The 19921-nt window shown below is 35.4% G+C and overlaps 1 long non-coding RNA gene across 1 annotated transcript in view; it reads right to left on the bottom strand.

Annotated features, from left to right (window-relative positions):
* LOC140743358 (uncharacterized) overlaps positions 1-19921 on the bottom strand; it is a 177471-nt gene that overhangs the window by 102345 nt on the left and 55205 nt on the right. The window contains exons 2-3 of the long non-coding RNA XR_012102456.1: positions 8196-8263; positions 2528-2628 (exon numbers count right to left, since the gene is read on the bottom strand). This is a non-coding gene — a long non-coding RNA (uncharacterized LOC140743358). The remainder of the gene's footprint in view (positions 1-2527; positions 2629-8195; positions 8264-19921) is intronic.

The following is a 19921-nucleotide window of genomic DNA, read 5'->3' as shown; positions in this document are numbered from 1 at the left end:
AGAAACGCAGTGGATCTAAGATTCTTTTTCAAACAACCCCTATTTTACCGCCTTAGCAATAATATTTTCAAAAGTACTTTCTCAGTACTCACTTACGTTATACAAAGGACCTATGTACGAAATTTCAGATCTCTAAGTTCAGCGGCTCCAGCTGTTCATTGTTCTCTGGCACTGTGTATTAGTCATTTAGTCAATTAGTCACCTTACAATTTTATATAAATACAATATTTTTGTATTCCCCTTTTAACTTCCTTGATTTGATACCCTACTTGATAAGTTTAGTTGTTATTTTTGGAACGTGGTAGTATTTAACCCGATTTGTATTTTTTTTCAAACACCTATCAAAGAACATTTGGGTATTTGAGACGACAATTTGGACAAATCCATCCTGCCGTTTGGAAGATCCAAATTAATTAAAAAAATCACAAATATACAAGATACGAGCAAAAAACATAACCCTTTTTCGGCAATCGGGTAAAAGCAGACGAATGTACATGATTACGGGCGTTAAATACGCTAAAATGCCAAAGAGAAATCAACCAAGAAATAAACTAAAAAAATAACCTAACTCGGACCATTGGAATAACAAAGTGGAATACCCGCACCAATTCCAAGTTCTAACCTCAAGCCATGACCTAATTTCCTTTCGCCTTACTCTGCAAATGAATTGAATAATTTTAGTATTGCAATTTCTGGAGGCATTACTACCCGACCAGAGGAGAGTTAACGGCTTTTTGCACGTGGAGATCGTTTCGTTCATTGATAGGTATGTACATATATTATTATTGTAATTTGACCGCTGAGCAGTGATGAGCTAAAATTAAGTTCAGTATTTTTCTGATTTCAAGTATAACCAATTTTTCTAAGCGTATGTGTCTATTTCTATAAAGACGAATTAGATGATTATTTGGAAATTTCCTCAAATAACACTGGTCTGCAAAAAAATCCTCCTTAAAAAAATTGGTCATAAATACGAAGATTTTGATGCTCTGAATATGTTCCCGGGGGCAGATTTTTTCTATCATGTCTTAATTTTTTTTAAATGAATTAAGTATTTTCCAAAATATCATACATACATACATACATACATACATAAATCGCTATAATTTGTAAAGTAAGAGGGTTATCATGTTCAAACAAAAATTACAATGATTGCCAATAATAGGCCGTACTGATCCGTAAAAAAAACAAAGAAGTCATCTTCTAAGGAAAAAAGATTTTATTACTCAATTCCCAATTATTACTCAATTTCCGACTGTGGGCCAGTAATGATCTGATGCTAATTGAAATAATAATATACATAATGATTTTTTAAAAGTAATGACCTGATGCTAATTGAAATAATAATATACATAATGAATTTTTAAAAGTAATGACCTGATGCTAATTGAAATAATAATATACCTAATGAATTTTTAAAAGTAATGACCTGATGCTAATTGAAATAATAATATACATAATGAATTTTTAAAAGTAATGACCTGATGCTAATTGAAATAATAATATACATAATGAATTTTTAAAAGTAATGACCTGATGCTAATTGAAATAATAATATACATAATGAATTTTTAAAAGTAATGACCTGATGCTAATTGAAATAATAATATACATAATGAATTTTTAAAAGTAATGACCTGATGCTAATTGAAATAATAATATACATAATGATTTTTTAAAAGTAATGACCTGATGCTAATTGAAATAATAATATACATAATGAATTTTTAAAAGTAATGACCTGATGCTAATTGAAATAATAATATACATAATGAATTTTTAAAAGTAATGACCTGATGCTAATTGAAATAATAATATACATAATGAATTTTTAAAAGTAATGACCTGATGCTAATTGAAATAATAATATACATAATGAATTTTTAAAAGTAATGACCTGATGCTAATTGAAATAATAATATACATAATAAATTTTTAAAGGTAATGACCTGATGCTAATTGAAATAATAATATACATAATGAATTTTTAAAAGTAATGACCTGATGCTAATTGAAATAATAATATACATAATGATTTTTTAAAAGTAATGACCTGATGCTAATTGAAATAATAATATACATAATGAATTTTTAAAAGTAATGACCTGATGCTAATTGAAATAATAATATACATAATGAATTTTTAAAAGTAATGACCTGATGCTAATTGAAATAATAATATACGTAATGAATTTTTCCACAAGTTTTCTTTATCATTGTTTTACTTACCTACTACTTAGTAAGTTTAGTAAAACAAGGAAACGTTCAGTATTAGGAAGTTATATACATGGTAAAGTTGATATTGCATTGATGAATATGACATGATGAATATGATCCACACAATATGAAAAATTGTCAGACAATTTTACAGCTCATATTATCTCCATAAATAAAGCAAGTGACAAATAGGCTACCATTGTTTAAAAATTGACTATTGTCAAATATTATTTCATAAGCATTTGTAATGCTCAAGAAATAAAATTGTAATAAGCAAATAAGCAAGCAGAATATGTAACTACATACTTACAAAAATTTTGGTAAATGGTGTCTGTCTCCGAAATCGTAATTGTGTAAGTATAATTGTATGCATTCTCGTTTTCACGTACAAGACGTTCTTCGAAAGCAGTCCTGAAACAAAGTTATTGTTGAATTCGAGTCGAGAAATTGTAGAAGTAAGCTATATTTTTTAAGTATTAAAATCTAAAACCCGACTGCACAAAAAAGGCCAAACTAGAATTTTCAAAAACAGTGAAATATGTGTTTGATTATTTTTTACCAAGAAGCCAAATACAAAATTTCATTGTATTTGTTTCAAAATTTTTCAAGATCGTTTTTCAAAAGCACTTTCAGCCCCTGTTCTACCTACTAAAGGGTAAAATTTTCAAAATTACTTTTTAAATGTTCATCTGTGCTATATAAAGAACCTATGTGCAAAATTTCAGAACTCTAAGTTCAGCGGTTTCGTCTGTGCGTTGACCTCTGTCACAGTGAATACAATATATTTTATTAGACTATTTTTATACTCTATAGGTTTCATTACCTTTTTTAAACGTACCTATTACTATTCCGCGCCAAAAACCCGCTATTTAGTATTTTTTCAAACTGCCATTAGAGGACACTTCGGCCCTTGAGACGAATAAAATGAGAAATTAACAGCCGAAATAAACTCAGCCGTTTGGAATCCAAAGAAATTTACAAGCATATAAGATACGTGCAATAAACAACACCCTTCTTTGGTAGTCAAGTAAAAACAGGTTGGGGACGAATTTTTGTAACTAATTAAAATATGGTTATAACTACATTAAGCTACAAAGTCATTGTCATGAACATTTTGTACACACGTTGTCAGAGGTTCAAAATGAACATCGGGTACCTTTTATTCTAAAAAAAGTACCGTTCCCTAGGGTTAGATAAAATCCATATGATTTTAATTCCATCTCGATAAATTATAAATTGAAAATTTTCATTTCCTGATGAGCTTACGGCCGATGTTATCAAATTATAGTATTTTCATCAACCTCTGACCGCAACCGAAGCCGCGCGCGTTGGTGAAATGTAGTATATTATAAATTCTGGAATGTGATCACATCTGCCCACACCATTTTAAATACAAAAGTGTGACTTCACGCCGTAATGTGATATAAAAATCCTTCCGCAAACTTGTCGGCTTAATTCATTTAGTCATTCCACTTTACAGCATAGTATGGGGCTAATAGGATTTCATGACTGAGAATTTTGAGTAGACAGGATATGTAAATTGCAGGAAATTGTACTACCAAAGTTACTATTGCACATTTTCCTTCCAAAATGAGCTTTATTTATTATATCGTAGGCTAACAGTATACAAAAAGAAACCTTTGAATGTCCTGTTCATAAGTTTTCTTTAGGCTTAAATAACATTCAACGTTGTAGCTCTTGTTGTAGCTCGACGAGCGGAATGTTCAGGACTTATGGCGCATGACCAAGCCTATTAAACGTTACAAATTGGCGAAAGGCTACCGAGTTTTGACAAGTACTTCGTTCATAACGGAATGCGAGTGCTCAACGAGCTTACTATCGGTAGCGACGCCGGCACATCGCCGGTGGGCCGGTGTCCAATGGAGTAATTAAGGAGAATAAATTACTTAGTAAATGAAATATGGTATAACATAGAATATATTCAAATTCTTTTATTCTAAGTTTATCAATAAAATTACGACATAGTAGAAACCCCTAATAATATATTTTTTCGGTCGGTAAACCTATTTTCTATTTGGGGGAGATTTAAAATTGCTTATGGGACATAGATAATAATAACCTTTAGAAACCCTCTCCACGCAAGTTTAATCACTTTTCTGGTCTTTTTATATTTAATTTTTCTTCGGCCCGGGTGCATCACCTTGTAACGCCTATTTCACCGTTTTTGGAAATTCTATTACAGCCTTTTTAGAGCACATGAGATTTTGATTTTTTTTGTTATATTCAAATTTACTGGTTATAATATTTTTTCAATTCCTCTACGTCGATAGTTCGAAACCTAGACTATAGCACGAGAAAGGAGATGTCTACCACATGACGAATGCTAACTCTACCTGCACTAAAATGTACAGGGACACACAGTTAATGAGAAGTGTAACGGAGCGGACGGTCAAGGTGAGATAAGAAGGCACCCTTTGGCGGGACGGAGAGGGCATGATCTGCCATCCCACTCTTTCACAGCGTCCCGACTGGAGCCGAAGGGCTAGACAATGTTTACGCAAAACCGAGAGCAAAACGGATCCCGAGGTTAGTCCGGGGAACTAGCTTGACGTTACTGTTCCGAATCCGCCATTTATGCGAAAATAGGTCAACCGCAGCGTTTTTAAATTAAATATGCCACGTGGTTTTTATTAAAGTTCAACCGTCGCACGTGATGAAAATTTTCTATAAGTAAATTTAATATTGTGTTAATAACAATGTTAACAATGTTATTAAAAATCTTACGTTAATGATATCTACGTCGGCGCTCATATTGCATACGTTGCTTACGCCGTTATCCAACGAAATATATTGAGCGCCGATTTCAGAACTATGTACTAAATCAACATTTATTTCAATTATTTTTTACTTTGTAGTTACATAGAAGTCGGTAGCATATTTTTTGTTAATTATTTTTTACATGTTCTCTTCATGATTGCGTCCACTCAAAAAACTATAAAGGGATTTAAACTGTAAAAGACACACGTCCCGAATTTTAGAAATCGTATTATAATGAGATTTCTTTGCGAGGGAAGATCAATAATGCTTTTCACATTTCCGGAAACGATTCAATAGTCAAAGGCGAATTTCAATATTGTACAAAGGCGCTCACATACTTTATACAGGCACAGCGTATGATGCCTTTGAAATCAGGCATTTTACTTAAATTCTATTCATATCCAAATGTAACCGAAATATACCAACATAGCTAAGGTACACTCGTATAAATGTTTTATAGTTTTCACATATGAAAACCGTTCTATTCAATAAAAGTGGGGAAAATTTAAAACCTTAAAAATTCTGCGGAAACCAAACGGTGCGTAGCAATTTTTCCAGGTAAGCCCTTTGATGGGCATCTCCTGTGGTACGTCTACTTTTGATAATATAGTTAGTTACGTTTCGTTAATTTCTAATTTATGAAACCTGTTATTTTAAAAAGAATATTGTTTATTTACTTATCGGCGTACACCAAGGCAGAAGTGACCCACATTCATAGTGCGTTGATGCTGATAAAAAAGTGTCGTTTGGTACTTAAGGTGCCATTTTAATATAACATTCAAGTGGTCCCATCCAAATTATCGTAGGTTGAGTTCCACGTTTTGTGGGAAAAAGCGTGGACCGATCATTCACACTCATCACGATCACACATTCATGATCATCACACAGTCTGCAAGAGTCAGAGCTCAAACCGTCCAGCCAACGACTCCAGGAAGGACTGCGGTATGTGTAGTGTAGCAAACCAACCAGTCCATAAACACCAGATGGTGTGCGGGAGAAGCGTAATTTTCTCCTCCAGGGTAGAAACTTTTAAGGGCATCGCGCTTAAAGGGCTCCGGTTGTGTTCCGTTGAATAGTAGCGCTGAAGATGGCCACTGGGGTGGTTTTAGTGGATAAAAATCCCACATAACTGGGTGTCGCTCTCACGGCACCAGGAAGAATTCCCTCTTGTCAACCAAAAAATAATAGAAAAAAGTCCATTTGAACGTTTACACGCTTACATTAACGAATGAAGGTAGCTTATGGTAATGAACGTTAAAAGTTTATTTAGTTTTAAAAGTGCTTCGACTCCGGCGGCACCACCGCTACACCCATTTCTACCAAAGTAAAGGTAGTACTTTACCAAAGGTAGTGGTAAAGGAGACATACTTTTTCGAGGCGCTCCAGAACTCCGGAACTGTGGCCAACTTAACGTATAATCACATGCCCGTCTTTGCTCCTTGCCGTGATACTTTATTACAAATAAAAAAAAATAAAGTAATTGTACACAGCATTTCATACTTTTTTAGTAATCATTCTCACGTATATTTTTTTCCGTATAGTAAAATGTGTTTTTATTTAGGTATTAAATAATAAGTCCATTCCTGTTTGATTTACTTATTTTGAACTAAGAAAGAAGCAGGTTTTTACTTAAAATGCTGCTCTTTAATAACTCAAAAACAATAAATAAAAAGTTTAGCAGAAATATTAGGCTTTTCTTTAAACCTCTACTGGGTTAAAGTTAAAGGAATGTATCCTGTTTGCGGTCACCCAGAAGAACATTTTCCTTTGAAGTTTCATGTGAATTGATATGACAGACATTGTAATCTTCAATTAGGTACGTTAATAAAGTTCCACCCAACATCTCAATGAACGCATCGTCAAAAGAGACAAAACTATCCTAATAAGCTTTTATTCAATAAATGGCCAAGTGTAAGTCGGACGCGCCCCCGGAGGAACCGTACCAAAAAATTAAATGCATTGCAAATTTGAACTCTTTACCTTTTACGGTTCAATAGATAAAGTTGCCGAAAACTAGCGGTTTTTTGTATAGTGACCTCCCTTTATTTACAAGTTTTTATTTTTATTTTTCGTATTTATTGTCCTGGTCACCATTATTCTGTGAAAATTTCAAGTGTCTATCTATTACGGTTCCAGAGATAGAGCCCTGTGACAGACGGACAGACGGTCAGACAGACAGACGGAGAGAAAGCGGAAACTTAGCAACTGTGTTCCGCTTTGACCCTTTGTGTACGGAACCCCAAAAAAGTACATACATACATAATGTACATACACGTAAAAATTACAAAATACCTAAAAGTAAATTTTACAAATAAATGATGTGAAACTTCAGCACGCGCACCTCCCACGCTTAACGCCCCATGCCTAAAAAATATGTGTTACGTGGGCGCGAGGAATATCGCCCCGACAACCCTGTATTGCTATGATCGCCCCACACTAAAAGTACAATCGGTTTTATTTCCAAACATGCCAATCCCTTTTTAATCGTTTTTTTTTCATTTATGGCTTTAGCCTTTCTGTTTTGAACAGGTGTTTTTAAACAGAAAAGTAAACACCAATTTTTATAAAACTTGCTCTAAAACGTTTGTAATTTTTTTTAACTTCAATTCTTTATTTTACTGCCGTCATCAACCCTTTACTACCCCACTGCTAAGCTCCGGTCTCAAAATGAGAAGGATTAGGCCATAAAACATACTCTTATTTAACATACACTGTTTAAACCACTTAAAACTGTTGTTATTAGGCAGAAATACTCGTGGGTTCCGCACTAAGATTCCCTATGTCGTATGCCGTGAACACACACAAACACTCATACCTAGAACACATATCCAAATTCATCACCCAGATGTCTATTTGGCTGAGAATCGAACCCGGAATGAGCCGTCTCTGGTTCTATATATAACATAGGCAAGCATATAAGGAAGTAAAGGTAGAACGTTTAGGCAAAATCTGTGCATTTTAAACTTACAACAGTGAAATTTAATATACGTAAGTATAGGCTTTTAGTTAGAAATGAAATTAATGTGTGTGATAGATTTTTATATTATTATTTCATTTTATAATTTACGCATACGAACTTGCGGGCAACTGTTACTCGTAAATTAATATAAAATCGGTTTCATCCATTCCATCACATCCAAACTACTACTACAACTGGTACAAATATCTGACAATTGGGTTGGGTTAGCTATATTGCTTACCTATATCTGCACAGCATGAAACTGTAGCCGCAGCGGAGTGTAGTGGTCCTCTCGAAAACCGTGCACAACTGTGGGACAATAATAATTATAGACATTAACGTGATTTACTCTATTTAATGAACGTATTTGTATATTGCACTGTCACTAAACACCAAATCATTAATTTAATAACGAAAATCGTCTTAGGTATAAATTACCTTCAAATGGGGTTGTGAGAAACGAGTAAAATGTTTCTGATATGGACCTATGACTCTTAATATAATTACATCTTATACATAGAAACTACTACTTAATACATATTTTGTTGAATGATCGATGGCGAAATAATCTTCACTAGAAAATTATGTAGGTACCTAAGAGTTCCTTAAAAGTGTCATGTGAAACATATATATTATATTGATAGAATTAATATCAAATGCGTAGTCCGCTCTTGACCGTGAACTATGACTTTCCTTTCGCATACAGTTAAGCCGTGTCCAGTAATAGTACACTAATGGATTGGTAACGTATAGATATACATCATCAATCCATTACAGTACTATTGCCCCACACAGGCAATCCGCATATACCGCCCACACAGCAAACGTCATATAGCGTTACTAGTAAAAATAACTTATTTGTTTATAACATATTGTAATCACTGCAGTTTGTTTAATTTGTCCTAACGCAATAGACTAGAAATAGCTAAATTAAATTGAACGGCACATTCGCTTTGTTATTGTTTAGCTGTAGCTTTTTGTACAAAATTTCGTTGGTACAATTAATTTACATGTTTGTATTTGTATATGAACAAGTGCATGCACTTTGTGTTGTCTGTGATGAAGTAGGGAACTAGTATATACTAGTTGCTGAAATTTTTTTTGTCAGTGTCGCCCATGAACGTCTGCAACTAATCAAAGAGACGTCTTATTTGACTGATGTATTGCTTCTCTTCAGCATTGGAATGGTCATGAAAGTATGCACACTATATGTTTCCTATGACAGCTTCGGACGGTCCGTGATTCTACGGATTTATGCACAGATAGCAGATCACCACACAAGCATGTACCGCTCTAAGGCTCTTCCAACGGTGCATGTCATCTGTTGACATTGAGATTCGCAGCCATTTGTGAGACGCTTCCGCGCTACCACAGACGACGCTCGTCCCACGGAGAAACGACGCGAGCTAATCAGCTTCCTTGCGTGATATTATGGACCGTGGGAACCTGGCTTTTTAGTAATTATGCCGAAATACTAATAAACAGTACAAGAATGAGAACATTTTGTGCCTTAATCCACTACGCTAACGAAATACACCCTAGAAAACAATACACCCTTTTGATACTTTCATGAAGGTCCCGTTAACAAGTTATTATTATATAATAAGTATTCATTCTAACCTCGAAACCCAAACACGACATATATCTTCCATACCATATATGTACTATCACGCTGAACATTGCGCGTCGCCACCTAACAACAGTGCGCATAAAAAGTAAAAAATACTCCGTATGATTTAGCGTCGTGTTTTTTATTTACAACAATTTGCGGCACATCGTTGTGACCTGCGACCGACGATAAAGCATAATATAGGTAGATCGAAACGCACCTATTAATAATATATCGCTGCTAAAAACACACAAGCTGCATTTTTTATTTTTCCATTTCAAAAAACGACTTCAGTACCATCCAATCTATTTACGATAATTTCTAGTGGACCTAATACAATTTTATATGTCTAGTAAAACCATCTTGTTACTATATTGCTATATGAATTGGTAAGTTCTAAACGTTTGATCTCAAAAATTGACATAGATATGATAGTGGGAGGGAAAATGATTATTTAGAAGCTATTAAGTGTCATGATCTAAGGGCGGTTGCATACGAGCGACAGTTCATCATGCGACAGGCGGTCACCAACAAATGTCGTTGACTTTCGCTACTTAACCTCAATTACCGTCGCCGACTATCAAAAATTAGTAGATACCTATGTTACCTATTTAATAATGATAAGTTTAAATTAAAACTTTTCAGGCTCTTTTTCGTCGTAAAACGTGTTACCAGTTAAACCGTACCTATCTACTAATCTGCATGCGAGCATGGTGCCGTCCTACGCCTAGTTGTGCAATACGATATAAACACAGACCACAGTTTTTGAAACAAAAAATAAATATAAGTCAAATTCAAATTCAAACCTCATTTACAAAATTGATTCATATAGAATACTTTTTGAAAGTCAACAAACTACCACCGCTTCGGAAGGTATTTCGCTATGGAGAAGAAGCGGCGCAAGAAACTCCGTAAAGAAAGTAAAAAGTATAATATGCTCCAAAAATTAATTGCAATGGAGCGTAAATAAATCGTCACTGGATATAGCCGCATAGTGTGGCCAAGGTCTTATGCAATGTGCAAATTAAATGTGAGATGGTGTAACGAGGTACGGCGTAGCCAACGTAATTAATTAATGAACGTGAGCCATGTCAAGGTTAACCCGTATATGCACATACATTCATTATGATATGAGCTCGTTCATTAAAATTAAGTGATATTTATCAGAATCATTAATATGAGTTCGGCTCTGAAACTTTATATGATTTTTTTATACGAGGTGTTTTTGCTGCTGCAGTAAAATGTACTGGTTTTAACTTACGGATACTTTAAAGATTTCTTATCGCAATCGTACTCAACAAGATACTTTCTCATGGGACAGCACTTTGTCTTGCTTTGTCCTCCTCTTAGAGGGACTTAGACAACAGTCCAGCATGAGAGCCAATGTTAATTTGTAGATTGAATCGTAGATTTAATCGTAGATTTGTAGATCACACACCGTTGAGATTTTGTTGAAATTACACAGTTTAAAGGTGGATAGAACCGGAATTGTTCAGTCGAGGAGGTGTAACCGCTACACCTATTTCTGACGCGAAGTAGTTCTGTCGAGGGGAGGAACCCTTAAGAGTGATAATACGTCGGTGATCGGCTTCAATCTATAAAGAACCTCGAAAACTGTGCGGAATTAATACTCGTAACTTCACCCTTGAACGTGCATTTCTACTTCAATATTATAAAAAAATCAACGGTTTACACTCCGGGAGTGCCAGCAAAACTTTCGAAACCTAACCTGAATAATAAAATATAATAAAAAAAATGTTACTCATACCCATTGACATATTTTTTCTATAACGGGACGACAACTTGAGTTTTTCAGTTTGCTTGGCCGTCTTACGAATTTTCAATTAAGCCACCTTTTCTTACGCGAGTTTTACATTTTTTACCCATCACAAGAATTTTTCACGTCAATAACTTGAAATCGACATAAGCAGGTTGGTATGGTTGGTGAAATGGTTAAAAACCCACAACCGTAGTTATACACAGACCTTGTTATAAATGGTCACATAATATCCGCTCCTAGAGAAGCTTTGTGACGTAAAGGCACCCCGTGTCTAAATGTCAGTCCTTTGAACGTGTTCCGACTTGGTGGATATTCTTGTATAGAGGTTCCCAATAACACCGTTTAAATACTAAAATAGTGAGTTTGAACACGATGGCACTAACACTACACGTGTATCTGAAATGTAGCAGCCTTGTATATTTACCTAATTTGTTTAGGTTTCATATGTGTGAATTAATGTTTAGGAATAACAATGCCTTTATAGGACGCCCCGTGACTCAAGTACATTGAAACTAATGTAATCAAAATTACAATTGGTGATGATTGAGTATTTGAATTATTTTTGTCTGTTTCAAATGAAAAATTAGAGGTCGCTATTAATCGGTTAAAGTTCACGGTTCGCGGCGGATCCGAGGACCCGACAACTGCTTCGGAATGGCCCCGCTACCACAGACGATGCTCTTTTCTCTGTGCACCGATGTAGGCTGGTCTGAGTCTATTGATATAATCTCGGACCGTGGGGTCCCATCACAAGGAGTTGGATGGGTGACCGCTGTCAGTTCCGGTATTTCACCATACGATAGTAACTGAATCAACTCCTAGTTGGAGAAAACACTCGTTCATGTCGTGGAGGGACTGAAGGACTAAAGGATTCAATATAATAGATCTGTGGTACATACTTTTTCATAGCTAGTCTCCCTTAGTATGTGAACTTGCGACCTACTTAACTTGTAAAAATATTTCACGACCTTCTACTCTCCGCTCTTTCTAACTTTTATGTTACTATTTTACTAAAATCACATCCATATAACATGACATATTGTTAATATTTTACATGTAAAAATATGTAAATATATATACACATGTACACACACATACACACATCGATATATGCAATTACTTAGTTTTTTTTTACTAAGACTGCGACGCGACCCCCATATATGATTTGCTGGAAGGTCCCTACAGAGTCCTGACTCTTACTTAAGTGCTAGCATTTCCATGCAAGATTATTGTCCAAATAGAGTGTATTGGCGTATTCTTTTACGTATAGGGCATTTGTTTAAAAGACTTATACAAAGATTTTTTAATAAGTGGTCTTATTAATTTTCTGATCACACTACCTGCCACATACTGTACGTCCCTAGTATCATATTTTTAAATGTTTGAACGATGGACCGTACTATGAGAAAACGTAAATGTAAGTATCTTTACTCCGCAAGATTTTGATAAACCAAAAATAATATATTTTAATGCGGATCTCCTCGCACGAACACTGCGACGAATCGAGGCCTACAACATGGCGTTGCGTAATCGTTACGTCATTACACACGAGCCCGCTACGCCAGAATTCGTCCGAGAAAATCTTTTCCGGGACTTGATTACTTTCTACCGCTGAGTCGTTAGTGCAAGGTTTTTCTAACCGCCACAAAGCTTGATGCCTGGTTATTTCCTACAAGACATTTTTATTCCTTTGCCAAAACTGTTTGGTATTGTTGAATGCGAACTATGCCCCGTGATTTAGAAATGTAGTCCATTCGAGGTAAATTTATGTCAGCAACTAAACCTAACGAAACCTAACGTGCTTTCTCTGCTTTGAAGGGCTCGTCAAACTGTTGCTCCTGATTGTAATGTGTCATTACAATCCGGAGCATCCAACACGAAGGAGCGTTAAAACTGTCTTTGAAAATATCCAACACGGGTTTGCCGCTAACCTGTACCCCTCCACAACGCATTGTAACATGTAGTAATACGCTCCAGGCCGCCCACAGGGACGCGACCCGTGCCTAGCTTTGGGACATAAAGAGAATTTTAAAAGATCCAAAATAAAGCAAGAGACGCGCCTAAATCCCATCATTTAGGTCATTTGCTAACTCTACATAAATAGTTATAATTAGAGCATTACTACAAAGCCGGATTACTGCACGAAGTGTAGTAGTGTTGATAGTTCGCTTATATAACAAATCATAATACAGCTCTCAAACAATTTATAAGAATCTGTAGCTTCTAAGATTATCTCAATTCTATTTGAATGTTTTAAATAAAATTGATCCTTCCTCCTATCTGGCTATCTTGGATCCTTTGTGAGATTTTATATTACTAAATATGGTAATAAAATTTTCAATAAACAAATTTTATGAAAACTCGTTGTGAGCAAAGACGAGTATTCCTGAATACGTCTTGGAAAATCTTTTCCGAGCCACAAATCGCATTGGGCGTTTCAATGAAGGCACATTTTCTGATAGTTAAGAGTATCAAGCGTATGAAATCCATGCAATAAAGTCAATAAAGTCTGAATAAAAACTACTTCGCAACAATCATCACCAATATATATAATGGCATACCTACGTTAAACCATGCGAATACATCATCCTTCCTCCGACGATCATGCGATACGTACACAAGCAAAAAATAAAGATATACACCGTCCAACATACAACTACAAAACAATACAATATCAGGATCAGTCAACTCTACAACGCTTAATCAGTAAGTTTAACCTAAACTTAAAACTTAGGTTCCTCGCTTAACTTAAAACTTACGGATTGAACAATCGTAGAGTCAACTTAACCTGATTTTAAGGCGAAACGAGTGTTGCGGGTGGGGTATATTTTTTCTCTTTCTTCAAAAATGGTACAAAACTCAATATTAACAAGAATAATATTAATATCAATAGTGAGCTAAATCGATGAATTATCGTTTTGAGCGTATGTGTTGTGTTACAAAACAACGCATCGATTTTGGGCAAAAGTTACGCAAGCATCTATAGTACGAGTATAACGCAATAGGGATGCTTATGCGAACACTATTCATCTTGCGTGTGGCGTGATTTGGAGCTCCCGAGTTTACCCGACAAGTAACGATAACACACGAACCCTACATTCGGCCCAGTCGTCTACGAAAGCTGGCTATCAAGCCTCTGTTCACAGTTAATATTATTGAGATCGCGAATTTGGTAATGTTATTTTCAGGAACAGTATAGAATATGATTCTTGTACTTAGCGGTGGCAGAACCCTTTGTGGTTTGATTCCGAACGCACCACCGCGGTGTCTATGTTTGGTTAATTACATTGTTTAGTGTTAAGCGCTGCTTTGTTCTTGAAGAGTGTGGTAAGAGAGAAATACTTTTCCGAGGCACTCCAGCTTAGTCCTCAGCGGTAGCGGCGCATCTGTGGCCGACCTTGCTAGAGATGGTATTTGGGGTTGATTATAGATCATGAACGTCTGCAGCCACTAATCATTACCTGGACTGCATGCTCCTTTGCTACCTAAATATAATTAAAAAGAAATGTTGAAAAAATCCTTAAAAAGTCAAAAAAAAAATACCATCCGAACTTTGAAAGGATTTAAATGTTTACGAATTCACAACTTTAACGAAAAATTGTAATAAATTGGTACTTATCAAGTTCCATACTGAGTGGCCCTTTTTAGAAAGTTGGAGTGGAAGATAAACTTTGAGGCGAAAAACAACCGCTTTTAAAAACCGGTACTTCATAGATTTTATAAAAGCTATTATTATTTTTATCTCTCTGGGAAATCAATGATACCTACTTACATTTATAATTAATAAATGTATATTTCTTTGTAATTATATAATATATTATAAGACTAAATATTACAGATTACAATAGAGCTACTAATTAACGGTTATGCCGGTTACCGTTTCTGGGTACTAAATTGAAACATATGAAGTAAAACGGTTAACGGGTGTGAACATAATTTCAGATCCATTAAAATGTAAAATTTCTATTTCTAAAATTTGATCCACTCAAGTCGACATCAATAAATTTGAGTCAAAAAGAGAAGACCTTCGCGTGTTTTCACTCGTTATTTGACAGGAATTTGTAAAAATAATTTGAAATAACAAAATTCAATAACTCACGCATAATATTATTCGTATGCCATGATTACGCTAAATTACGAGACCTTAATAGCCACAAATATTCCCAATTGTTTGGCCACAAAAGCAGCGATGCTTAGATATTCATAAATCTAATTCCACAACGATAAATTTCCTCCGTGAATAACTATTTACATAACCGAAACACGCACATGTTGAACTGAATTATTTGGCCAGAAATAAAGGTAGGGCTGTTTTTGGAGTACTTTATATAACGACAACGGCATACGGGTCGTGAAAGCCTAGTGGTTAAAACGCGGCCTTCAAACCGAGGGGTCGGAGTATCGATTCCCAGACACGTATTCAGAAGTTCTCAATTACTCGTATATGTGAAGTCTACCAATTCGTATTTGGCCAGCGCCGTAGACTATGATAATTATATTCAATCTGAAAGAAAACCTATGTCCAACATTCGAACAGTAATGGATTAAAGGTGGAAGAACCCTCCGTGGTTCGACTCCGGCGGCACCACCGCCACACCTATTTTTACCTAATAACAGCAGTGTTAGGCGTTGCTGCGTTCCGGTTTGAAGGGTGTGGGACTTTTCCGAGGCGTTCCAGCTTAGTCCTCAGGGATAGCGGCGCATTTGTGGTCGACCTCAGGTAGGAATATCTAATCCCATCTGGGGTTGATTACAGAGGTCCATGGGCGGCAGTAGCCACTTACCATCAGGTGGACTGCATGCTCGTCTGCTACTCTTATATTATAAGAAAAATACAAAAGATGATGATGTCGGCAAAGTTTTGTGTTATTATTGCGGTCTTTGGAGATCAATAACGAAATACAAATAAAACAAATCCCCTTTAAGAAGCCAATCAAACTAGGGATTATTTTAAAATACACATAGGGCCAAAATAATTCTTCACTTTGTGATTCATATTATTACGCCAAAGTATCCATTAATAACTCATCTCTGTACTGTTCGCTATTAGCAACTAAAACTTTGGGCGCAGTATTGAACACTAAGCTGGCAAAGTTTGCTTAAATCGAGTTAGATCCTTAGTGATGTTACCTGTTACTATGAGAAGGTAATAGGTAATAAACTTTACGTATATTATGATTTGCAGTCATTTGTTCCTATTCAAAAGGTACCGGAGCAGTGTTTTGTTTTTCTGTGCATTATATATCAGTACCCTTTTATTTGAGTTTTTACGTTTTATCAAAAATTACTGTTTTTGTTTTTGTTTATGTCCGATATATTTCTAATCAGTTCTGATACAATCCGCTAGGGGCGCTGATTGGAAATGTATGGGCAAATACGTAAACAAATACCAAAACAGTCATTTTTGTAAAAACTCATAATAAGGGTACAGCCCTTATAAACATGACGGCTGATGACAGTTAAGTGTCTAAGTGGAAAATACATTGTTGATACGATATCGACAGGGCGAGACATCGTGGATCGCAATTAAAAAATGTCTCATCATCTGCTTTACCGTACAATGCACCTAATAGTTAGAGCCCTATTCATCTATTCAATTCATTTGAGACAATGGTTTCCCTTGAACCACTTAAACGCGTGGTGCTATTATGAATTCACTTGATGACGGCGTCTAAAGCGTTTTCATTGTGCTACAGACACATTGAGTTATGGCTGGGATATCGACCTCTTAAGTACCTTATGATAATCTCCGAGAGATATCCACTGTTGATAATAAAAATATAAAATTGTTTCATTTGCAAACAAAATACGTGGTTATTTGCATCTGGCGAATACATGAGCACCGAATTTCAATATTTTAAAATAAATAAGAAATCAGAAAGAGAGAAAAAATAATGATTATGTTTATGAAACTATAAACAAACGTAGTGTTAATATATGTTAAGATAGTAAGTAGATATTTATGGCTGGATTCCCACGGGCCATGATATTCCGGACGAATGCGAACTACCCCGCATCGACACAGCGTGAAAGAATAAGCTACGCACAGCAATGGTCCGAATTTTTTATAATAGTTTAAAGATGTGTAGCGGTTTGCAACCGCTAACTTTAAATTTTATAAAAAAAATCTTCGGATCTCAAGTCCGACACGTTTCGTTAAAAGATTTTTGCTGCAGTCCATGGCTGTTTGGGACTGTCCACTTACCGTGTACGAATCCGTAGGTTTATGGAGCGTGTCTGTAATCTCGAGACCAGAATAGCTTCAGTATTCCCTGCCTGACTTTCGACGTTGCGGGCGGCAAGACTGGAAGTTTGAACCTTCCAACTAGTGGCCGAATACCTCCGTAAACAGTAGATGGGGTGGGAAGAGCGTAAATTGTTCATCCGAGGCAGATCCCGACTAGGGCATCGCGCTTGTAGGACTCTGGTTGTGTTCCATTGGAGACAAAAAAAATATAGGCAGTGGAAAGCCACGATAAACGCAAAAAGAGCCTAAAGTTTTGTAGGTTAAAGATTTAAATACAAAACATTTAATATATGAAGAGCATGCATTAACTTGGCCACTTAACTACGCCTATTTAAATAACCACCACCGTGAAGTTCTAAACCGTGAAGTTCGGTAATTATGTCATGACTCATGAGACCAAAATTGTAGTCGCAGCTTAAAAGCTACTTGAAACTCAAGTAGAAATTAATGCATAATAACAACACCATTTACATTTTCGATGCACGACGTTGAAACGCATAATGGATTTCTTGTACGTGACGTTATTATAGGGTTATTGTAAAATAAATCAACCCTCATACCTACCTACTTTACATTATCGTCAGACATTGTAGCTACATAGACGGCACGAGACTACAATTCGCAAATCACCGTATTAAATAAACATAACTTGTCAAAAGTAGGTATTGAACACTTATAATAGTCGGCGCTGGGAATGTTAAAGAAAAAATGTTAAAAGTTAAAAAGATCAATATTTTTGCTAATATCTTTTTGTTTTTCGTTTTTCTTTTTAGAAAACCGTTCATTGATTGCTCATATCATGGAGATGTATAAAAAATAACTCACTATTTATTTTTTAAACACCCTCACATAAAGTTTTACTCCCACATACACACGCAATATTGTAAAAAAATACAATAAAAGCTTATTTATTACATTAGTATGTAAAATTCAAAAAGCCTTCGATATTTCACCCACAAAGAACTTTTCCTAATAAAAAAAGCTTAATAGGAGTTATAAAAACTGAATTGACATATTAGATATTCTATTGAAAACTGATCATCAGTATAACTTGTTATCTTAAACGAATTAGTTGCAAACATTTGCCAGAGACATCGACATAACTCGCGGCGCTACGATATTATCAAGTTTACAACTGTGAGAATAGTTTCCGAATAACTGCTGCCAACTGAAATTCCTCTAGTCGAAGCGTCTGTGTTTTTGGAACTTAAGTTATTATATTATTACGTCACTAGTTTGACCCGAATGTGCTCCATTTAAAACTTTTAAGTTATAATTGGCCGTAATGCAGCAGAAAATTGTCTTAAAGACGATATTTAGGTATTTTAGAGCCGCACCGCTAGCACCTCTCGTTGTGGAACGAGAGGTGCTAGCGGTGCTCCATAGAGAGCGACCGACCGGGCAGTTGACACTGAAGGTGTCAACGTATCATGAATACGACTAACATCGTCGGGAAGACGATTAAAAGAAGGAAAGGATTATATGCTAAATTTAGACCTAAATCTGTGTTGAACTTAAAAACAATACCGACGAATAAATGGAAAAAAAAACTTTCGATCAACATCGAAACTCGTTTCTGTGTACTCAGTGTACACAGAAACTAACCGTTAGTGCCGTAATAATTTCAATCGGCTACGTTTATTGAGAATTCAAAGTTCCGGAAAAACTGAATTGCTTTTTAAACAACGCGGGCCAAAATTGAATTTCGTTGGAAAAATGCCGTTAGATTTTACCGTGATTTTCCGCCGTCGAGGGAACATCGATTAGGGCTCATAGTTTATTTTTACTGTACTTTCTAGCCAGCTCTCGGAAATTTCTGATAGACGTATATTGAAGTGGAGTGGACAAGGATTTATGCTCGTCAGTAATTGTAAGCAACGTAGATTACATATTTTATTATGGCTGATAAATTGCTGTAAAGGCACCATGGATTAATTCGAACATTGAACTGACGAAACCACATTTCAAAACACTTAATAGAAAAATCCATCGTGATTTTTTAATCACTGTTTCTTTTTTACTTTAAGTTAAAAAGTAGTAAAGGATTAAGTATATATCAAATATAATTCTTGTAATTCGCATTTTATAAATGTAATATTCTCTTATCGTACGAGTATACACTATTTTATGGAACATTCTAAGTTCTTAGAAATACTAAGCGAAATGAGGCCATTTCCTTCTCTGCATGAACTTAAAATAGCTTGTAAAATAGCCGTACCTTCCTACTTTCAAAGATTCAAAAGTGTGGCATTAAAACGTGCTTACTATGTACAATAATGTACATGCAACTATAGCGAGTTCTATAGCGATACAGCGAGTTTTGTGCTGTGA

This window comes from Epargyreus clarus, unplaced genomic scaffold, assembly GCF_041222505.1.
Source record: "Epargyreus clarus isolate Ecla_fem2 unplaced genomic scaffold, WU_Ecla_fem_2.2 ptg000007l, whole genome shotgun sequence".
NCBI classification, from domain to species: Eukaryota; Metazoa; Arthropoda; class Insecta; order Lepidoptera; family Hesperiidae; genus Epargyreus; species Epargyreus clarus.
Note: the sequence above shows the minus strand (reverse complement) of the source record. Positions and strands in the feature narration are given on the sequence as shown.